This window comes from Hypomesus nipponensis, chromosome 6 (genome assembly GCF_054491055.1).
Source record: "Hypomesus nipponensis isolate SF chromosome 6, ASM5449105v1, whole genome shotgun sequence".
Classification (NCBI taxonomy): domain Eukaryota; kingdom Metazoa; phylum Chordata; class Actinopteri; order Osmeriformes; family Osmeridae; genus Hypomesus; species Hypomesus nipponensis.
In genome coordinates, this window is record NC_140366.1 from 1,851,231 (window position 1) to 1,866,955 (window position 15,725).

At 44.9% G+C, this 15,725-nt stretch overlaps 1 protein-coding gene across 3 annotated transcripts in view; it reads left to right on the forward strand.

Moving 5' to 3' along the window:
- Positions 1 to 14,397: 14,397 nt before the first annotated feature.
- LOC146286369 (macoilin) overlaps positions 14,398 to 15,725 on the forward strand; it is a 44,607-nt gene continuing 43,279 nt past the window's right edge. The window contains exon 1 of one of the 3 annotated variants that reach the window (XM_084699707.1): positions 14,398 to 15,493. The gene's annotated coding sequence lies outside the window, so the exon portion shown is untranslated. The remainder of the gene's footprint in view (positions 15,494 to 15,725) is intronic. The other 2 variants (XM_084699709.1, XM_084699708.1) reach the window with 2 other exon arrangements.

The window sequence follows — 15,725 nt, forward strand, 5'->3', positions numbered from 1 at the left end:
GACCCATGTGAGTACAAAATAGCCAGATAAAAACTCAGAAAAACCATCAAGCTGGCAAAGAGACAGTACAGAGAGAAAGTGGAGTCTTATTACACAGGATCCAACACCAGAGACATGTGGAGTGGGTTGAAGACTATCACTGATTATAAAGGAAAGAACCATCAAGCAGAGGTCTCTGTTTCTCTTGCAGAAGAGCTGAACACCTTTTATGCTCGATTTGAGTCCCTCACCAGGTCAGAGGTACTGCTGGAGCAAGACAGCTACCCTCTCCAGGTATCTGTGACTGATGTGTGCAAGTCTTTCAGGAGAGTGAATGTGCATAAAGCTCCAGGACCTGACAACATCCCTGGCCGTGTTCTCAAGGCCTGTGCTCCTGAACTGGCAGAGGTGTTCAGTGACATCTTTAACCTCTCCCTGTCCCAGTCTGTCGTCCCCAATAGCTTCAAGAGGGCCACCATCATCCCAGTCCCTAAGAAACCATCAGTGAGCTGTCTCAATGATTACCGCCCTGTCGCACTCACCTCTGTTGTGATGAAATGCTTTGAGAGGTTAGTCAAAGACCACATTACATCCTGCCTGTCACCTGCATTAGACCCACTCCCGTTTGCATATAGGCCGAACAGGTCTACAGAGGATGCTGTAGCTTTGGCCTTGAACACTGCTCTCTCTCACCTGGATCAGAATAACACGTACGTGCGGATGCTCTTCATCGACTTCAGCTCCGCCTTTAACACCATAGTACCATCCAGGCTCATCATGAAACTACAGGACTTGAACATCAGTCCCTCCATGTGCAGCTGGATATTGAACTTCCTGACAGACAGGCCACAGGCAGTACAGCTAGGTAACATCACCTCAACCAGTCTAACACTCAGCACTGGTGCCCCACAGGGTTGTGTGTTAAGCCCACTGTTGTACTCCCTGTTCACCTATGATTGTGCAACCACTAACAGCTCCAACACCATCATTAAGTTTGCTGATGACACCACCATTATTGGCTGCATCAAGAATGGTGATGAGTCTGCCTACAGAGCAGAGGTGGCAACAATGACATCTTGGTGTCAGGATAACAGCCTGCTGCTTAATGTAGCAAAAACCAAGGAGTTGATAGTGGACTACAGGCGGCTGCAGGGAGAACATGCACCCATTCACATCCGGGGCACGGCTGTGGATAGAGTCAAAAGTTTCAGATTTCTTGGTATCAATATCAGCGAGGATCTGAGCTGGACACACCATATTGGTGTGGTTACAAGGACAGCGAAACAGAGGCTCTTTTTTCTGCGGCGATTGCGGAAATTTGGCATGGACTGCACTGTACTGACCAATTTTTACCGCTGCACCATTGAGAGCATACTGACTGGTGGAATTACAACATGGTTTGGCAACAGCACTGCCCAGGACAGGAAGACACTACAAAGAGTGGTCAAATCTGCACAGCGTATTACAAGGACTGCATTGCCATCCATTCAGGACCATTACAGCCAGCGCTGCAGGAGGAAGGCCAAGCGGATCATTTCTGACCCTAGTCATCCCTGCCACAGTCTTTTCTCCCTCCTGCCTTCTGGAAGGCCATACAAGAGTATAAGATCCCGTACCAGCAGATACAGGGATAGTTTTTACCCACATGCCATCAGGATGCTGAACTGTCCTTGAAAAATCTTTTTGGACTACAATTCTTTTCTCTTTTTCCTACCCTTTTTCTCCATTCTCCAGTATTTAATTTATTTATTCTTTAAATTGAACGGACATTGAGCACAAAGATTTTCATTACTGATAAATGCTGTTTATGAGTAAATGATAATAAACTTGAACTTCAGCAACTGGTTTTCTGCTCAATTTTCACATTTTCCTGCAGCTCATCTTTCTGAATTATTCCCCTTTTTGTTTTGCATTTCTTTCTCTTGCACCAGGTCCTTTCAAAAATACCTTTCACAGCGGTACCTTCTAACTGCCAGTACTTTTGCATTTTTCTTCTCTTTTCTGTACTTTTCTGCCTTCATCTTGCTGCAGGTCCTTTCTAACATACATTTCAGGCCTTTTGAAACACCAGCAAATAATTTTCTGCTAAATGTTCACATTGTTATGCATTGTTCCTATTCTTTCAGATTTTGTTCACTTTTTGTTTAGAATTTTTCTTCTCTTCTGTAGTTTTATGCCTTCGTCCAGCTCCAGCCCCTATTTAAAATACCTTTCGGTCGCTTTGAAGCTTCAGCTTATAACTTTCTGAAAATGTTCAATGTTCAGCTTTTTTAACATGGTCAGCTATCCCCATTCAGGTTTTCAGCATTCTCACTGCTGTTTCGCAGGAACAGCCTTTTCTAGTTGTTGGAATGCTGCTTCAGCATTCCAAGTATTGTTCTTTGAATCTTTATTGTGAGAATGCTGTTAAGCATTCTCACTATTGCTTTTCAACTTCTCAGTTCTTCCGCCGTTGTTTGGCCTTTAACTTGTCCTGCATACTTTCACCGATTCATACCATTTTTGTATCAAAACGTTCAGCTCCTTCAGGAGATGATGGCTATGACTTTTGGTATTTCTCACTTTTATACTGTTTAAAGAATTAAGGTTTTTGTGCAAATTAAACATTTAGCTCCTTCTTGATTTTTATGATTGAGCAGCAACTCTGCTGGCTGCTCTTTTTCTGGTATTCAACTAAATTGTCAAACAAATTCCTCTGACGTTCATATAGTTTAACTTACAGAAACAAGTTATACCTTAAAATGTAGGAAAACTTGTCCTCTTTCAGCCAATGTAACTACTAAAGAGCTCACATTTACAGATTTTCAGCTTTGAGCCTTGAAGCGAGAGCAGCCTTTCAAATTCTCTCACTAACTTCAATGGAGAGGTGGGTAAAATTCGTCAGAGAATTTCGAAAGTAGACGTGTTTTTAAACTGCCGGTAGAGTCCTATTTCTAACCGCACTGACATATAAAGGACATGTCTAGTTTCGGGAGAGTCTTGGGTCTCGGAAAATATCCTCATTTTTTGATTGGACGTATAGTTTTGCGTCTAGGTTAACTTGTTTGAGGTGTGGATTCCAGCTAAATTTGTGATTCTCTGCCCAGCTTGTTAGGGATCACAGCTGCGCCATCAGCGTGGCAACCAAACAGACACGCACCATGAAAGCAGAATTGGGTGACGTTTTGGAAACTGCCAAAAGAGTTGTATTTCTGACCGCACAGACACATAAAGGATATCAATGGTTTCGGCAGAGTCTTGGGTCTCCGAATATATCCTTATTTTTTGGATTGGACGTACAGTTTTGCGTCTAGGTTAACTTGTTTGAGGTGTGGATGCTAGGTAAATGTTTGTTTTTCTCTTTTAATCGAGCTAGCGCGATATGGCTCTCCATTCGACTTTTTCTTCAACTACAGTATCGACCAAATTGGCCAAACAAGGTATGTACATTGAGCTTAAAGTGTACATAATCTAGCTATATCGTTTTTATTTTAGCACGTTTTAGAGAAATATGCAAAAATCTAGGAGCGACTGTCATAGCTGACCGTCACGAACAGCCAAATCAGGGCTGGGGTAGCTAAGTGTTTGCTGCAGCTGGCGTTAAGGTGCCAGTATGGTACTCCGACTCCGTTACGGATGGGCGGGCCTCCGGATAGGACGGATTAATTAGCATTTCTGTTGCCTTTATGGTTCTCCGAAGGCTGGGGGTGCTGAAAACAATTCACCGCCAGAACAGTAGGTGGAGAAGCGTTTTTTTGTCGAAAACACGTTGCTTTGTTGCGTCTTTGTAAATTAGAAATCGTCGTTGTTTATCTCCCACCTCTCATCACACGTGTGACACTCTTACCAGCTGTCACTAGCCAGACGATGAGTGCAGCAGGTGCAGTCACATAATATTATATTAAAGACAAACTCAAGGCCCGCCACGTCATTTTATGTGGCCCGCGGAAGATTAATGGGCTATTGAAATAAGTCTACGCTGCTTTACAGTGTGCATTGACCATAAACGACATCTCTCACCATGCATTTCAATTGTGTTACGGCAAAGTGACGACATCCCGCCTCTAGAATATGGAGGACCAAACCTGCCATATTTACAAATGAATGAATGAATAAATAAATGTCCACATCCATGCATTTAGACAGAAATAAACGAATATATATATTAATTAATGCACAATTGTCAATCAATAGTTACATATATTTTACATTGATGTATTTATTTATTTTGTATTCATTTAAGTATTGATTTATTGATTGATTGATTTATTCATTCATTCATTTATATATTCATTTATTTATTCATTTATTTATTCATTCATTCATTCATTGTTCCCAACATGATAATGAGAGGAGGCCAGTAGGCGTGGAAACTGATGTTCAGACATTGCAATCAATCCAGAGCCATAGATTCAATCTAGCTAACGCCTGGGACACACTGGCTGCGAAGCGCCCTGGAGCGCCACAATATACTACGAATGGCGCGATGCTGTTCACACTAGACGCGCATTTCTCCACGCCGGTCACCAAGCCTTTCACCTTCTCTGAGATTTTCTTTTCTACATGTAAAGCTGACATGTACATAAACATGGCATAGGCTACAGGCTATTTAGGCAACTTGTCGCTCCAACAATAACCGTTGCAACGGCATCCCATTCCCAATATAACGTGGCAACGTTTGGCTTTTGTTGCCGTAGTCTTTGTAAAATATGTGCTATGGGGCATACAACTCCATTTAGGACTAAGGTACTTTTCATCTTCGATGACTAACTTTGTGTCGTCAATCTTCACAAATTTATCTTCTGCTTGATTGGGGGCTATATGCCAGATTGTCTGTCTCGCTCTTACACACAGGACAAATATGTTGGTTTGACAATCAACAATCAGGATTTTTTATTTTAAAATGTTTACGTTTTTATCGGGGTAAACACATGGTTGGCCGGTCAGCGTAGTGAAGTTGGGTGTTAAGTGATAGCCCACAACTAACGTATTAAAATCTTTATAACATGTTTGTTTATTCAAATATCATATATGGTGAATTAAATCTTTGTTTTCAACAAGGTCGGCCAGCCTGTCCATGTAGGCTATGTTGTCCATGACAGCAAGGATGGATGTAAGGCTACATAATCTAATACAAAGCGTGGAAAACGATTAGCCAATGGTGTGTCAAATACCGCCTACCTATTTTGATTGACACATCTCATTAACATATTGAGAAGAAGAAATACAGGAATGAATGAATAAATGAATAAATGAATGAATAAATGAATGAACACATGAATTAATAAATGAATTAATACATGAATGAATAAATAAATTAATAGATAAATGAATACACAAATAAATACATAAATACATGTAAATTATAAGGTAATATTGATTGACAATTGTGCATTAATTAGTACATGTATTCATTTATTTATGTCTAAATGCATGGATGTGGACATTTATTTATTCATTCATTCATTTTTAAATATGGCAGGTTTGGTCCTCCATACTAGAAAGCAGTGTATGCACATCAGTGTTAACTGCAAAGTTTAACTGGGTGAAGGCGAGCATGGTTTGAATGACAGATCTCCAATGCAGCCGGTTCTGCGAACGTACCCCATGTGCATTTTCAGCCGCATTTTCAAGGTCCTCGGGCATTCAACCCAAGTTGGTATTGCTCTCGAACTTGGTTAGAGTACTCAGCCAAGCTAGCATGTTTCTGCTTCCCTTATCGACAATTTGGAGCCAGCAATGATGAAGACATCACCTTCATTAGACAAGGTTTTACCTATTGGAAAACGGCAATGTTTATTTTACATAAATCTCAAAAAGCTATTCTGCGTTCAGATGAAGGGCAAAACAAGTTTTGCTCTTGCGCTATGCGCGCTTGCATTTTGTCAACAAACACTGAGAAAAATTTGCAAATTTATCCTCCAAGAAAACAGCAGATTGTCCAAGAATTAAAAGGCGGACTTAAATTGCAGCATAATATGCCCTATGTTCACAAAAGCTACAACAAAAGCACCATGTTTTTACATCGTTACTGAGGTTACATCGTAGTTACAACTGGCCCTTTGACGGCAACCATGCTGATGTGGCCCTCGGTGAAAATGAGTTTGACACCCTTGCGATATAGACAAGGCTCTGGTTTTGTGAATTCATTTCTCCACCAAGTGTATAATCCAATGTGAAAAATGATAAACAAAAAGACTGATATAATTGGAAACAAAAAGATCCATACAAACTGTATGTACAGTCAAAACTACAATGTACTACTCTAGGTCACTAAACTGTGGCAGTCAGTGCACAGACAACAAACTCTCGTTTCTGAATTCGCTAGAGTAGAGCATAAACTAGCTCACAATAAAATTTCTCTCCAAGAAGTTCTCATCACAGACGTCTTTCAAAAAGACGACCTTAGAGAAAACGCCTTTCTGTCGAAGTCGGAAATGATGTTGTTTGGAAATGATGTCGTAGCGGACCAATCACGGCCAAGGGGTATCCGTCGCGTACAGCACGGCACGACGGATCGACAGGAATTTAAACGGTGCAAAGGTCTCCGTAGGCCCCGCAGATGACGGAGAGGGCGTTTCAGGGCGTTAAAACTATGCGTAGGCCCTTCCCATGTGTCCGTTATCGTATAGTATGGAGTAGCATATAACGGCCTTTACTGTAATCCTACGAACAAACGCTTAGTAACTGGACAGCTTTTACTTTTAATTGACGATATTGAACACAGATGTTAAGTAACTTGTCTTTACTGTAAATATCTTCTCTGTTTTCAATTTGAAGTTGTACATCTAGCTTAGATGTACAACTTCAACTACAATGTTTGCGTGTCCTAGTGATCCTGGAAGCTATGTTGCCGGGGGCTTTATGCCCCTGGTAGGGTCTCCCAAGGCAAACAGGTTCCAGGTGAAAGACCAGACAAAGCGTGGCTCAAAAAACCAACCATGAAGAAATACAACAATGGTTCTCAGTTGCCCCTGCCCGGAAGCGGGTCACCGGGGCCCCCCCCTGGAGCCAGGCCCGGGGGTGGGGCTTGATGGCGAGCGCCTGGTGGCCGGGCCTTTTCCCATGGGGCCCGGTCGGGCACAGCCCGAAGAGACAACGTGGGACCCTCTTCCAGTGGGCTCACCATCCGCAGGAGGGGTCATGGGGGTCGGGTGCAGTGTGAGACGGGCGGCGGCCGAAGGCGGGGGCCTTGGCGGTCCGATCCTCGGCTGCAGAAGCTAGCTTTAGGGACGTGGAACGTCACCTCGCTGGCAGGAAAGGAGCCTGAGCTGGTGCTCGAGGTAGAGAGTTTCCGGCTAGATATAGTCGGCCTCGCCTCGACGCACAGCACAGGCTCTGGAACCAGTCTCCTTGAGAGGGGCTGGACTCTCTTCCACTCTGGAGTTGCCCTTGGTGAGAGGCGTCGAGTTGGGGTGGGAATACTTGTTTCCCCTCGGTTCGGCGCCTGTACATTGGGGTTCACCCCGGTGGATGAAAGGGTAGCCTCCCTCCGCCTTCGGGTGGGGGGACGGGTCCTCACTGTCGTTTGTGCTTATGCACCAAACGGCAGCTCAGAGTACCCACCCTTTTTGGAGTCTCTGGAGGGGGTGCTGGAAAGCGGCCCTCCTGGGGGACTTCAATGCTCATGTGGGCAATGACAGTGACACCTGGAGGGGCGTGATTGGGAGGAACGGCCCCCCCGATCTGAACCCGAGTGGTGTTCTGTTGTTGGACTTCTGTGCTAAACACGGCTTGTCCATAACGAACACCATGTTCAAGCATAAGGGTGTCCATATGTGCACCTGGCACCAGGAAACCCGAGGTCTCAGTTCAATGATCGACTTCGTAGTCGTGTCGTCGGACTTGAGGCCGCATGTCTTGGACACTCGGGTGAGGAGAGGGGCGGAGCTGTCAACTGATCACCACCTGGTGGTGAGTTGGCTCCGATGGTGGGGGAGGACGCCGGTCAGGCCTGGCAGGCCCAAACGTAATGTGAGGGTCTGCTGGGAACGGCTGGCGGAACCCTCTGTCAGAAGGAGCTTCAACTCCCACCTCCGGGAGAGCTTCGATCATGTCTCGGGGGGGGCCGGGGACATTGAGTCCGAATGGGCCATGTTCCGGGCCTCCATTGTTGAAGCGGCTGACTGGAGCTGCGGCCGCAAGGCGGTCGGTGCATGTCGCGGCGGTAACCCTCGGACCCGGTGGTGGACTCCGGAGGTGAGGGATGCCGTCAAGCTGAAGAAGGAGGCCTATTGGGCTTTATTGGCTGGTAGGACTCCTGAGGCAGCTGATGTGTACCGGCAGGCCAAGCGGAACGCGGCTTTGACGGTCGCGGAGGCAAAAACCCGGGCATGGGAGGAGTCCGGCGAGGCCATGGAGAATGACTTCCGAACGGCTTCAAAAAGGTTCTGGACCACCATCCGGCGATTCAGGAGGGGGAAGCAGTGCTCTGTCAACATTGTATACGGTGGGGACGGTGCGCTGCTGACTTCGATGGGGGACGTCCTGGATCGGTGGAAGGAATACTTTGAAGACCTCCTTAATTCCACCAACACGCTTTCCGACGTGGAGGCAGAGTCTGGGGACATCGGGGGGGGCCCTTCTATCTCTGGGGCCGAGGTTGCCGAGGTGGTTGAAAAGCTCCGCGGTGGCAGGGCCCCTGGGGTGGACGAGGTCCGCCCGGAGTTCCTTAAGGCTCTGGATGTTGTAGGGCTGTCTTGGTTGACACGACTCTGCAACATCGCGTGGACATCGGGGACAGTGCCTCTGGACTGGCAGACCGGGGTGGTGGTTCCCCTCTTTAAAAAGGGGGACCGGAGGGTGTGCTCCAACTTTAGGGGGATCACACTCCTCAGCCTCCCTGGGAAAGTCTATTCAGGGGTCCTGGAGAGGAGGGTCCGCCGGATTGTCGAACCTCGGATTCAGGAGGAGCAATGTGGTTTTCGTCCTGGCCGTGGAACAGTGGACCAGCTCTATACCCTCCGCGGAGTCCTGGAGGGTACATGGGAGTTCGCCCAACCAGTCTACACATGTTTTGTGGATTTGGAAAAGGCGTTCGACCGTGTCCCTCGGGGGCTCATGTGGGGGGTGCTCCGAGAGTACGGGGTACCGGCTTCCCTGATCGGGGCTGTCCGGTCCCTGTACGACCGGTGCCAGAGTTTGGTCCGCATTGCCGGTAGTAAGTCGAACTTGTTTCCGGTGAGGGTTGGACTCCGCCAGGGCTGCCCTATGTCACCGATTCTGTTCATTACCTATATGGACAGGATTTCTAGGCGCAGCCAGGGTGTTGAGGGGGTCCGGTTTGGTGACCTCAGGATCGGGTCGCTGCTTTCTGCAGATGATGTGGTCCTGTTGGCTTCATCGGGCCGTGACCTTCAGCTCTCACTGGAGCGGTTCGCAACCGAATGTGAAGCAGCTGGGATGTGAATCAGAACCTCCAAATCTGAGGCCATGGTTATCGACCGGAAAAGGGTGGAGTGCCATCTCCGGGTCGGGGAGGAGATCCTGAACCAAGTGGAGGAGTTCAAGTATCTCGGGGTCTTGTTCACGAGTGAGGGAAGAATGGAGCGCGAGGTCGACAGGCGGATCGGTGCGGCGTCCGCAGTGATGCGGGCTCTGCATCGGTCCGTCGTGGTGAAGAAGGAGCTGAGTCGAAAGGCGAAGCTCTCTATTTACCAGTCGATCTACGTTCCTACCCTCACCTATGGTCACGAACTATGGGTAGTGACCGAAAGAACGAGATCGCGAATACAAGCGGCCGAAATGAGCTTTCTCCGCAGGGTGTCCGGGTTCTCCCTTAGAGATGGGGTGAGAAGCTCGGTCATCCGGGAGAGGCTCAGAGTAGAACCGCTGCTCCTCCGCGTCGAGAGGAGCCAGCTGAGGTGGCTCGGGCATCTGATTAGGATGCCTCCTGGACGCCTCCCTGGTGAGGTGTTCCGGGCACGTCCCACTGGGAAGAGGCCCCGGGGAAGACCCAGGACACGCTGGAGGGACTATGTCACTCGGCTGGCCTGGGAACGCCTCGGGGTCCCCCAGGAAGAGGTGGTGGAAGTGGCCGGGGAGAGGGAAGCCTGGGCCTCCCTGCTTAGGTCGTTGCCCCCGCGACCCGATCCCCGGACAAGCGGCAGATGACGACGACGACGACATCTAGCTTATGTAGGAAATCTTCCATTGCATCCTCTAGCTTGCATCCAGCCCCTATTTAAAATACCCTTCGGTCGCTTTAAAGCTACAGGTTATAACCTTCTGAAAATGTTTAAAATTTTCAGCTTTTTTAGCATGGTCAGCTATCCCCATTCAGGTTTTCAGCATTCTCACTGCTGTTTCGCAGGAACAGCCTTTTCTAGTTATTATTCCATATTCTTAGTTCTTCCGCCGTTTTTTGGCCTTTAACTAGTCCTGCATACTTTCACCGATTCCTACAATTTTGGTATCAAAATGTTCAGCTCCTTCATGAGATGATGGCTATGACTTTTGGTATTTCTCACTTTTATACTTTTTAGACAATTAAGGTTTTTGTGCAAATTATTCTCCCATTAAAAGTAATGGTAAATCCTTTCAAATCATTAAAAAGCTTCCTCCTCTTTCAAACTTAACCAGTTCAGCATACTTTCAGCTAGAGACACCGTTCAAACTGTTCACAAGACATTCAGCTATTCCCAAATGATTCAGCTTTTTCAAATATTCAGCCAATTTTCAATCTTGACAGGTTTAAATACATGAAACATTTAGCTCCTTCTTGGTTGAGCAGCCAGCAGTGGCACACTCTTTTTTTTCTGATATTCAACTTAATTGTCAAACAAATTCCTCTGACGTTCATATAGTTTAACTTACAGAAACAAGTTATACCTTAAAATGTAGGAAAACTTGTCCTCTTACCGTACTGACATATAAAGGACATGTCTGGTTTTGGGAGAGTCTTGGGTCTCTGAAAATATCCTCATCTTTTGGATTGGACGCATAGTTTTGCGTCTAGGTTAACTTGTTTGAGGTGTGGAATCCAGCTAAATTCGTGATTCTCTGCCCAGCTCTTTAGCGAGCACAGCTGCTCCATTGCCGTGGCAACCAAACAAGCACACACCAGGAAACCAAAAGGAACACGTTTTCAAGACTGCAGGTAGAGCAGAGAATGTCTAATATAGACAGAACTGCCACTCTCGGGAAACTTCCGGGTTCTGAACTGGTTGAAATTCCATGTGAGGGCGCTAACTAGCGAGTGCAGAATGAATGGAGGTCTATGGAGCGGTACCCCTCAAAATCCACTTTTCTCAGGATATAATTTTTTGTCCAGTAATTTGAATTCTGAATTCTAAAGGGGAGGCCAAAAAAATACACACTGCCGGGTTTTAGATTTTTAGAAAGTCGCCTTTCTGTTCTAAAAAGCTTTTGAAAATGTCATTGACGTCATACACATCGTACGACCAGAGCTACTACTTGACGGCAAGCTCTGGTCACTTACTTTTTTCTCTCAGGGCATCGACAACACAGCTGACAGGTTAGGCTCTCCCTGTCAATACACATGCTTGAAAGAGTTTTGGCTTGCTAATGTTGTTGCTAATGTTGCTAATGCTCCGACATTCTGATTCCGCTTCGGATGCCATCAAGCGGGAGCTCTGGTCGTATCAGTCCTTTACTAACCAATCAGCATTCAGTAGCAGAATGCTAGCGTGTTATGGGCAACAACGACTCACCATGTAAGAAATCAAAAGGACATAAGTACTTGTTCATTCAATTTTCGACCTATAATCCATATTGAACATGCACAAACTACAATCAAATCGGAGATTTTTCAACGACAATCAGGCGAAAGAGACAAATTTAGCCGTTTAGCTCCATAGACTCCCATTCAACATGCACTCGCTCGCAATCACCCCAAGTGGAACTCTGGTGGAACTGCAGCCAAATTCGGTACAATGGGGTTTAATAGAGAGTGGCAAGGCTCTCCTTAAACAGGCTCTGGGTAGAGTCTATACAGATGACTGTACAGACATATAAAGAATATCTCTGGTTTCAGCAGAGTCTTGGGTCTCTGAAAATATCCCTAAAAATCCTATTTTTTTGGATTGGACGTACAGTTTTGCGTCTAGGTTAACTTGTTTGAGGTGTGGATTCTAGCTAAATGTGTCATTCTCTCTGCCCAGCTCGTTAGCGAGTACAGCTGCTCAATTGCAGTGGCAACCAAACAGACACGCTCCATGAAAGCAGAATTGGGTAACGTTTTGGATACTGCAAAAAGAGTTGTATTTCTGATCGCACAGACACATAAAGGATATCAATGGTTTCGGCAGAGTCTTGGGTCTCGGAAAATATCAGTTTTTTTTGGGATTGGACGTACAGTTTTGCGTCTAGTTTAACTTGTTTGAGGTATGGATGCTAGGTAAATGTTTGTTTTTCTCTTATAATCGAGCTAGCGCGATATGGCTCTCCATTCGACTTTTTCTTCAACTACAGTATTGACCAAATTGGCCTAACAAGGTATGTACATTGAGCTTAAAGTGTACATAATCTAGCTCGATCGTTTTTATTTTAGCAAGTTTCACAGAAATCTGCAAAAATCGAGGCTCAAGACAGTCATAGCTGACCGTCACGAACAGACAAACCAGGGCTGGGGAAAGTGTTTACTGCAGCTGGCGTTAATCCTATGAACAAACGCATCTTAGCTGGAAAGTTTTTACTTTTAATTGACGATATTGAACACAGATGTAAAGTAACTTGTCTTTACTCTAAATATCTTCTCTGTTTTCAATTTGAAGTAGTAGATCTACATACCACTTTGCCACACTTGCAAGAAATGATCCGCTGGTTAGATGTAGCATGATCTTGTTATTTACTATAAAAACTCACCAGGGACAACGACAACATCACCAACCCTGCACTATGAATTATTATTTTGATGTCATCTTAAATTAAGTGTTTGAACAGGACTGGGTGTGCAGGCACGCATGATTAGTTTCTCCTCCGTTTTGAGATTCTAGGTTAGAAATGTTGCCAGTCTGTTGCCAATGACCAACGGTTGCTACGTTTTTCCAGCAAGTTCAAGAAATTCCAGTGTTGTCCTTTTACCTTCAAATTTGTTCAACCCAGACTTCAGCAACTGGTTTTCTGCTCAATTTTCACATTTTCCCTGCAGCTGAAATTTTCCCCTTGTTTTGCATTTTTCTTCTTCTTTTCTTCTGTTTTCTGCCTTCATCTTGCTCCAGGTCCTTTCAAAAATACATTTCACAGTAGTACCTTCCAACTGCCAGCATTTTTCAATTTTTCTTCTCTTTTCTGTACTTTTCTGCCTTCATCTTGCTGCAGGTCCCTTCTAACATACATTTCAGGCCTTTTGAAACTCCAGCAAATAATCTTCTGCTAAATTTTCAAATGTTTATTTCTTGTCCCTCTTTTTTCTGATTCTTTTCACTTTTTTTTTTAGCATTTTTCTTCTCTTTTCTGTACTTTTATGCCTTCGTCCAGCTCCAGCCCTATTTAAAATGTATTTTGGGCGCTTTGAAGCTTCAGCTTATAAATTTCTACAAAATGTTCAGCTTTTTTAGCATGGTCAGCTATCCTCATTCAGGGTAGGAAATTTACATATTTTTTAGGGGGCAATTTTTGCCCCCACTGACTGAAATCCAGGGGCATTTTTTTTAAATTGGGGGCACTTTTTGAATCAACATTTAGTCATTAAGCAGACGCTCTTATCCAGAGCGAGTCAGGTGGCTGAGCGGTTAGGGAATCAGGTTAGTAATCAGAAGGTTGCCAGTTCAATTCCCAGCCGTGCAAAATGATTTGGTGTCCTTGGGCAAGGCGTTGCACCATACTTGCCTCAGGGGAATGTCCCTGTACTTACTGTAAGTCGCTCGGGATAAGAGCGTCTACTAAATGCAATAATAAGACATTTAACCTTTGTTCAAGATTATAAATGTGCTTATTTAGGCTTACAGTATGAGCAATTTTCATCAAATGGCAACAATATGACAATTAAGTAGTAGTCTACAGATTCAAATTGTTTTCTTAGATTTCTTTTAACAGAAAACATAAATCAGACCATCATATTCAATGTTATCTTATTTCTCTGTGGTTATTAATTGTTATTATTACATTCATTTTAAAACTTTTTTTCAACTGCACACTCAACTTTCCCCAAATAGAGGATTTGTTGTCAACCACAAGATGACAGTTAGGATGGGGGGGAAATCATTCACTGACTGCACTCTGTCTAACGTTAGCCAAGGTAGCTAGCAAGCAAGCAAGCCTTTGTGACTAACGCACTATCAGAGGTAGCTAACGTTAGCTTACTAACGTTAAACTAGCTAAAGCGAACTAAATAATTAACAAATAATTATTACTAGTTTTCACCGTAGGCGATGACGTGATGCTTGGTCGCTGGTGACGAAAGGCCACGTATTTCTTAATGTTTTCGCTCAACTAGATTCAGCAGAAGAATTCGCCTGTGCCGGATTGACAATAACTTTTACAACTCGTTGTCCACAAGTTCGACATGCTTTGCAAAAATTCGTGTCCACCCCAAGACAATCTATCTTCCATTGTTCGATGGTCGCTGCGAGTGAATTTCATCTTTGGAACCTGAGATGGTGACGGAGACTGTTTACTGCTTCCTCAGTTCTCCTCACACTCGCAGTCACTCACAGGTCTGATTAAGAAGCGCTCCATTTTTTTGAACATTCGGTTCTTTACGCACACGCACATCAGTCAAGGTGAAAATCAAAAGCATTATATAGCAACTGGACCAGGTCACGATGTTTTTGACAAGTTAATTAAATTATCATTATTATTAGAGGAAATTATGGGGCATTTTTTTGCCCCTCTCCTAGTGATATCAGGGGCAAAATGATATTTCTTAGGGGCAGTTTTGCCCTTTGCCCTGGTGTATTTCCGACGCTGTTCTCACTGCTGTTTCGCAGGAACAGCCTTTTCTAGTTTTTATTTATTGTTGCGTTGTATTGGGATTTACGTTCCGTTGCACAGTTTAGGAGGTTACAACGTTTTTGTGGCGACAAAGTGCCTTTCGTCGACGAAGGGTAACCTGTGCTAGCTACGTCACCACGTCACCACACGTTAGCAACGACGCATGGATACAACGTGATAGAGACCTTCGAGCTCGCAAATTGGAGCTTGGATTACGAGTGAAAAATACCACCCCCAAAAAATCACAACCATTTGGCTTTGTAGAAAAAGCGATTTCGAGTGGGACTGGGATCTCGGATTTTTGATTTAGGTCGTGACAGTCTTTGAAATTTGAGCGAGTGCAGGTCGCCCGTGAGACCGCGTAGTCTTTTAGGTGGCAGCCGTGCTAGAAAGCATCATAGTAGTATTTTCGTAGCTAATTTTAAAGTTCAATTTTACACGAAAAAACAGAAAGAGGGAAATGTTATGACGATATGACTATTGTGAAAACAGCCAGGTGGTGAGATTTTAATATAGGTTGCTGTAAAAGCGTTGATTTGTTTGCTACGTGAGAGCCCGTCAGCCTCCATTGACGATTGAGGCAGCAACAACATTGTTGTCAACGAGTGTTGACACTCAGTCAACTGTCGATCTGCGTCTGGTGAGTATTTTCTTAATTTCGTACGAGGGTCAATTCTACATCTAAATGGACAGCAGTGTTTTAAAGATATGGCGATTGCGAAGACAGCCAGCGGGTCAGCATAGTTTGTTATTTATGTAAAACTTGGAATTTGAGTGAGACCGCGTCTTGTTTTGACGTTAGCCTCAGAGTCACAGACTCGGCTCACCCACTGGTGTGTAATAATAGGGAGGACAAACCCGTTTGAGCGTTT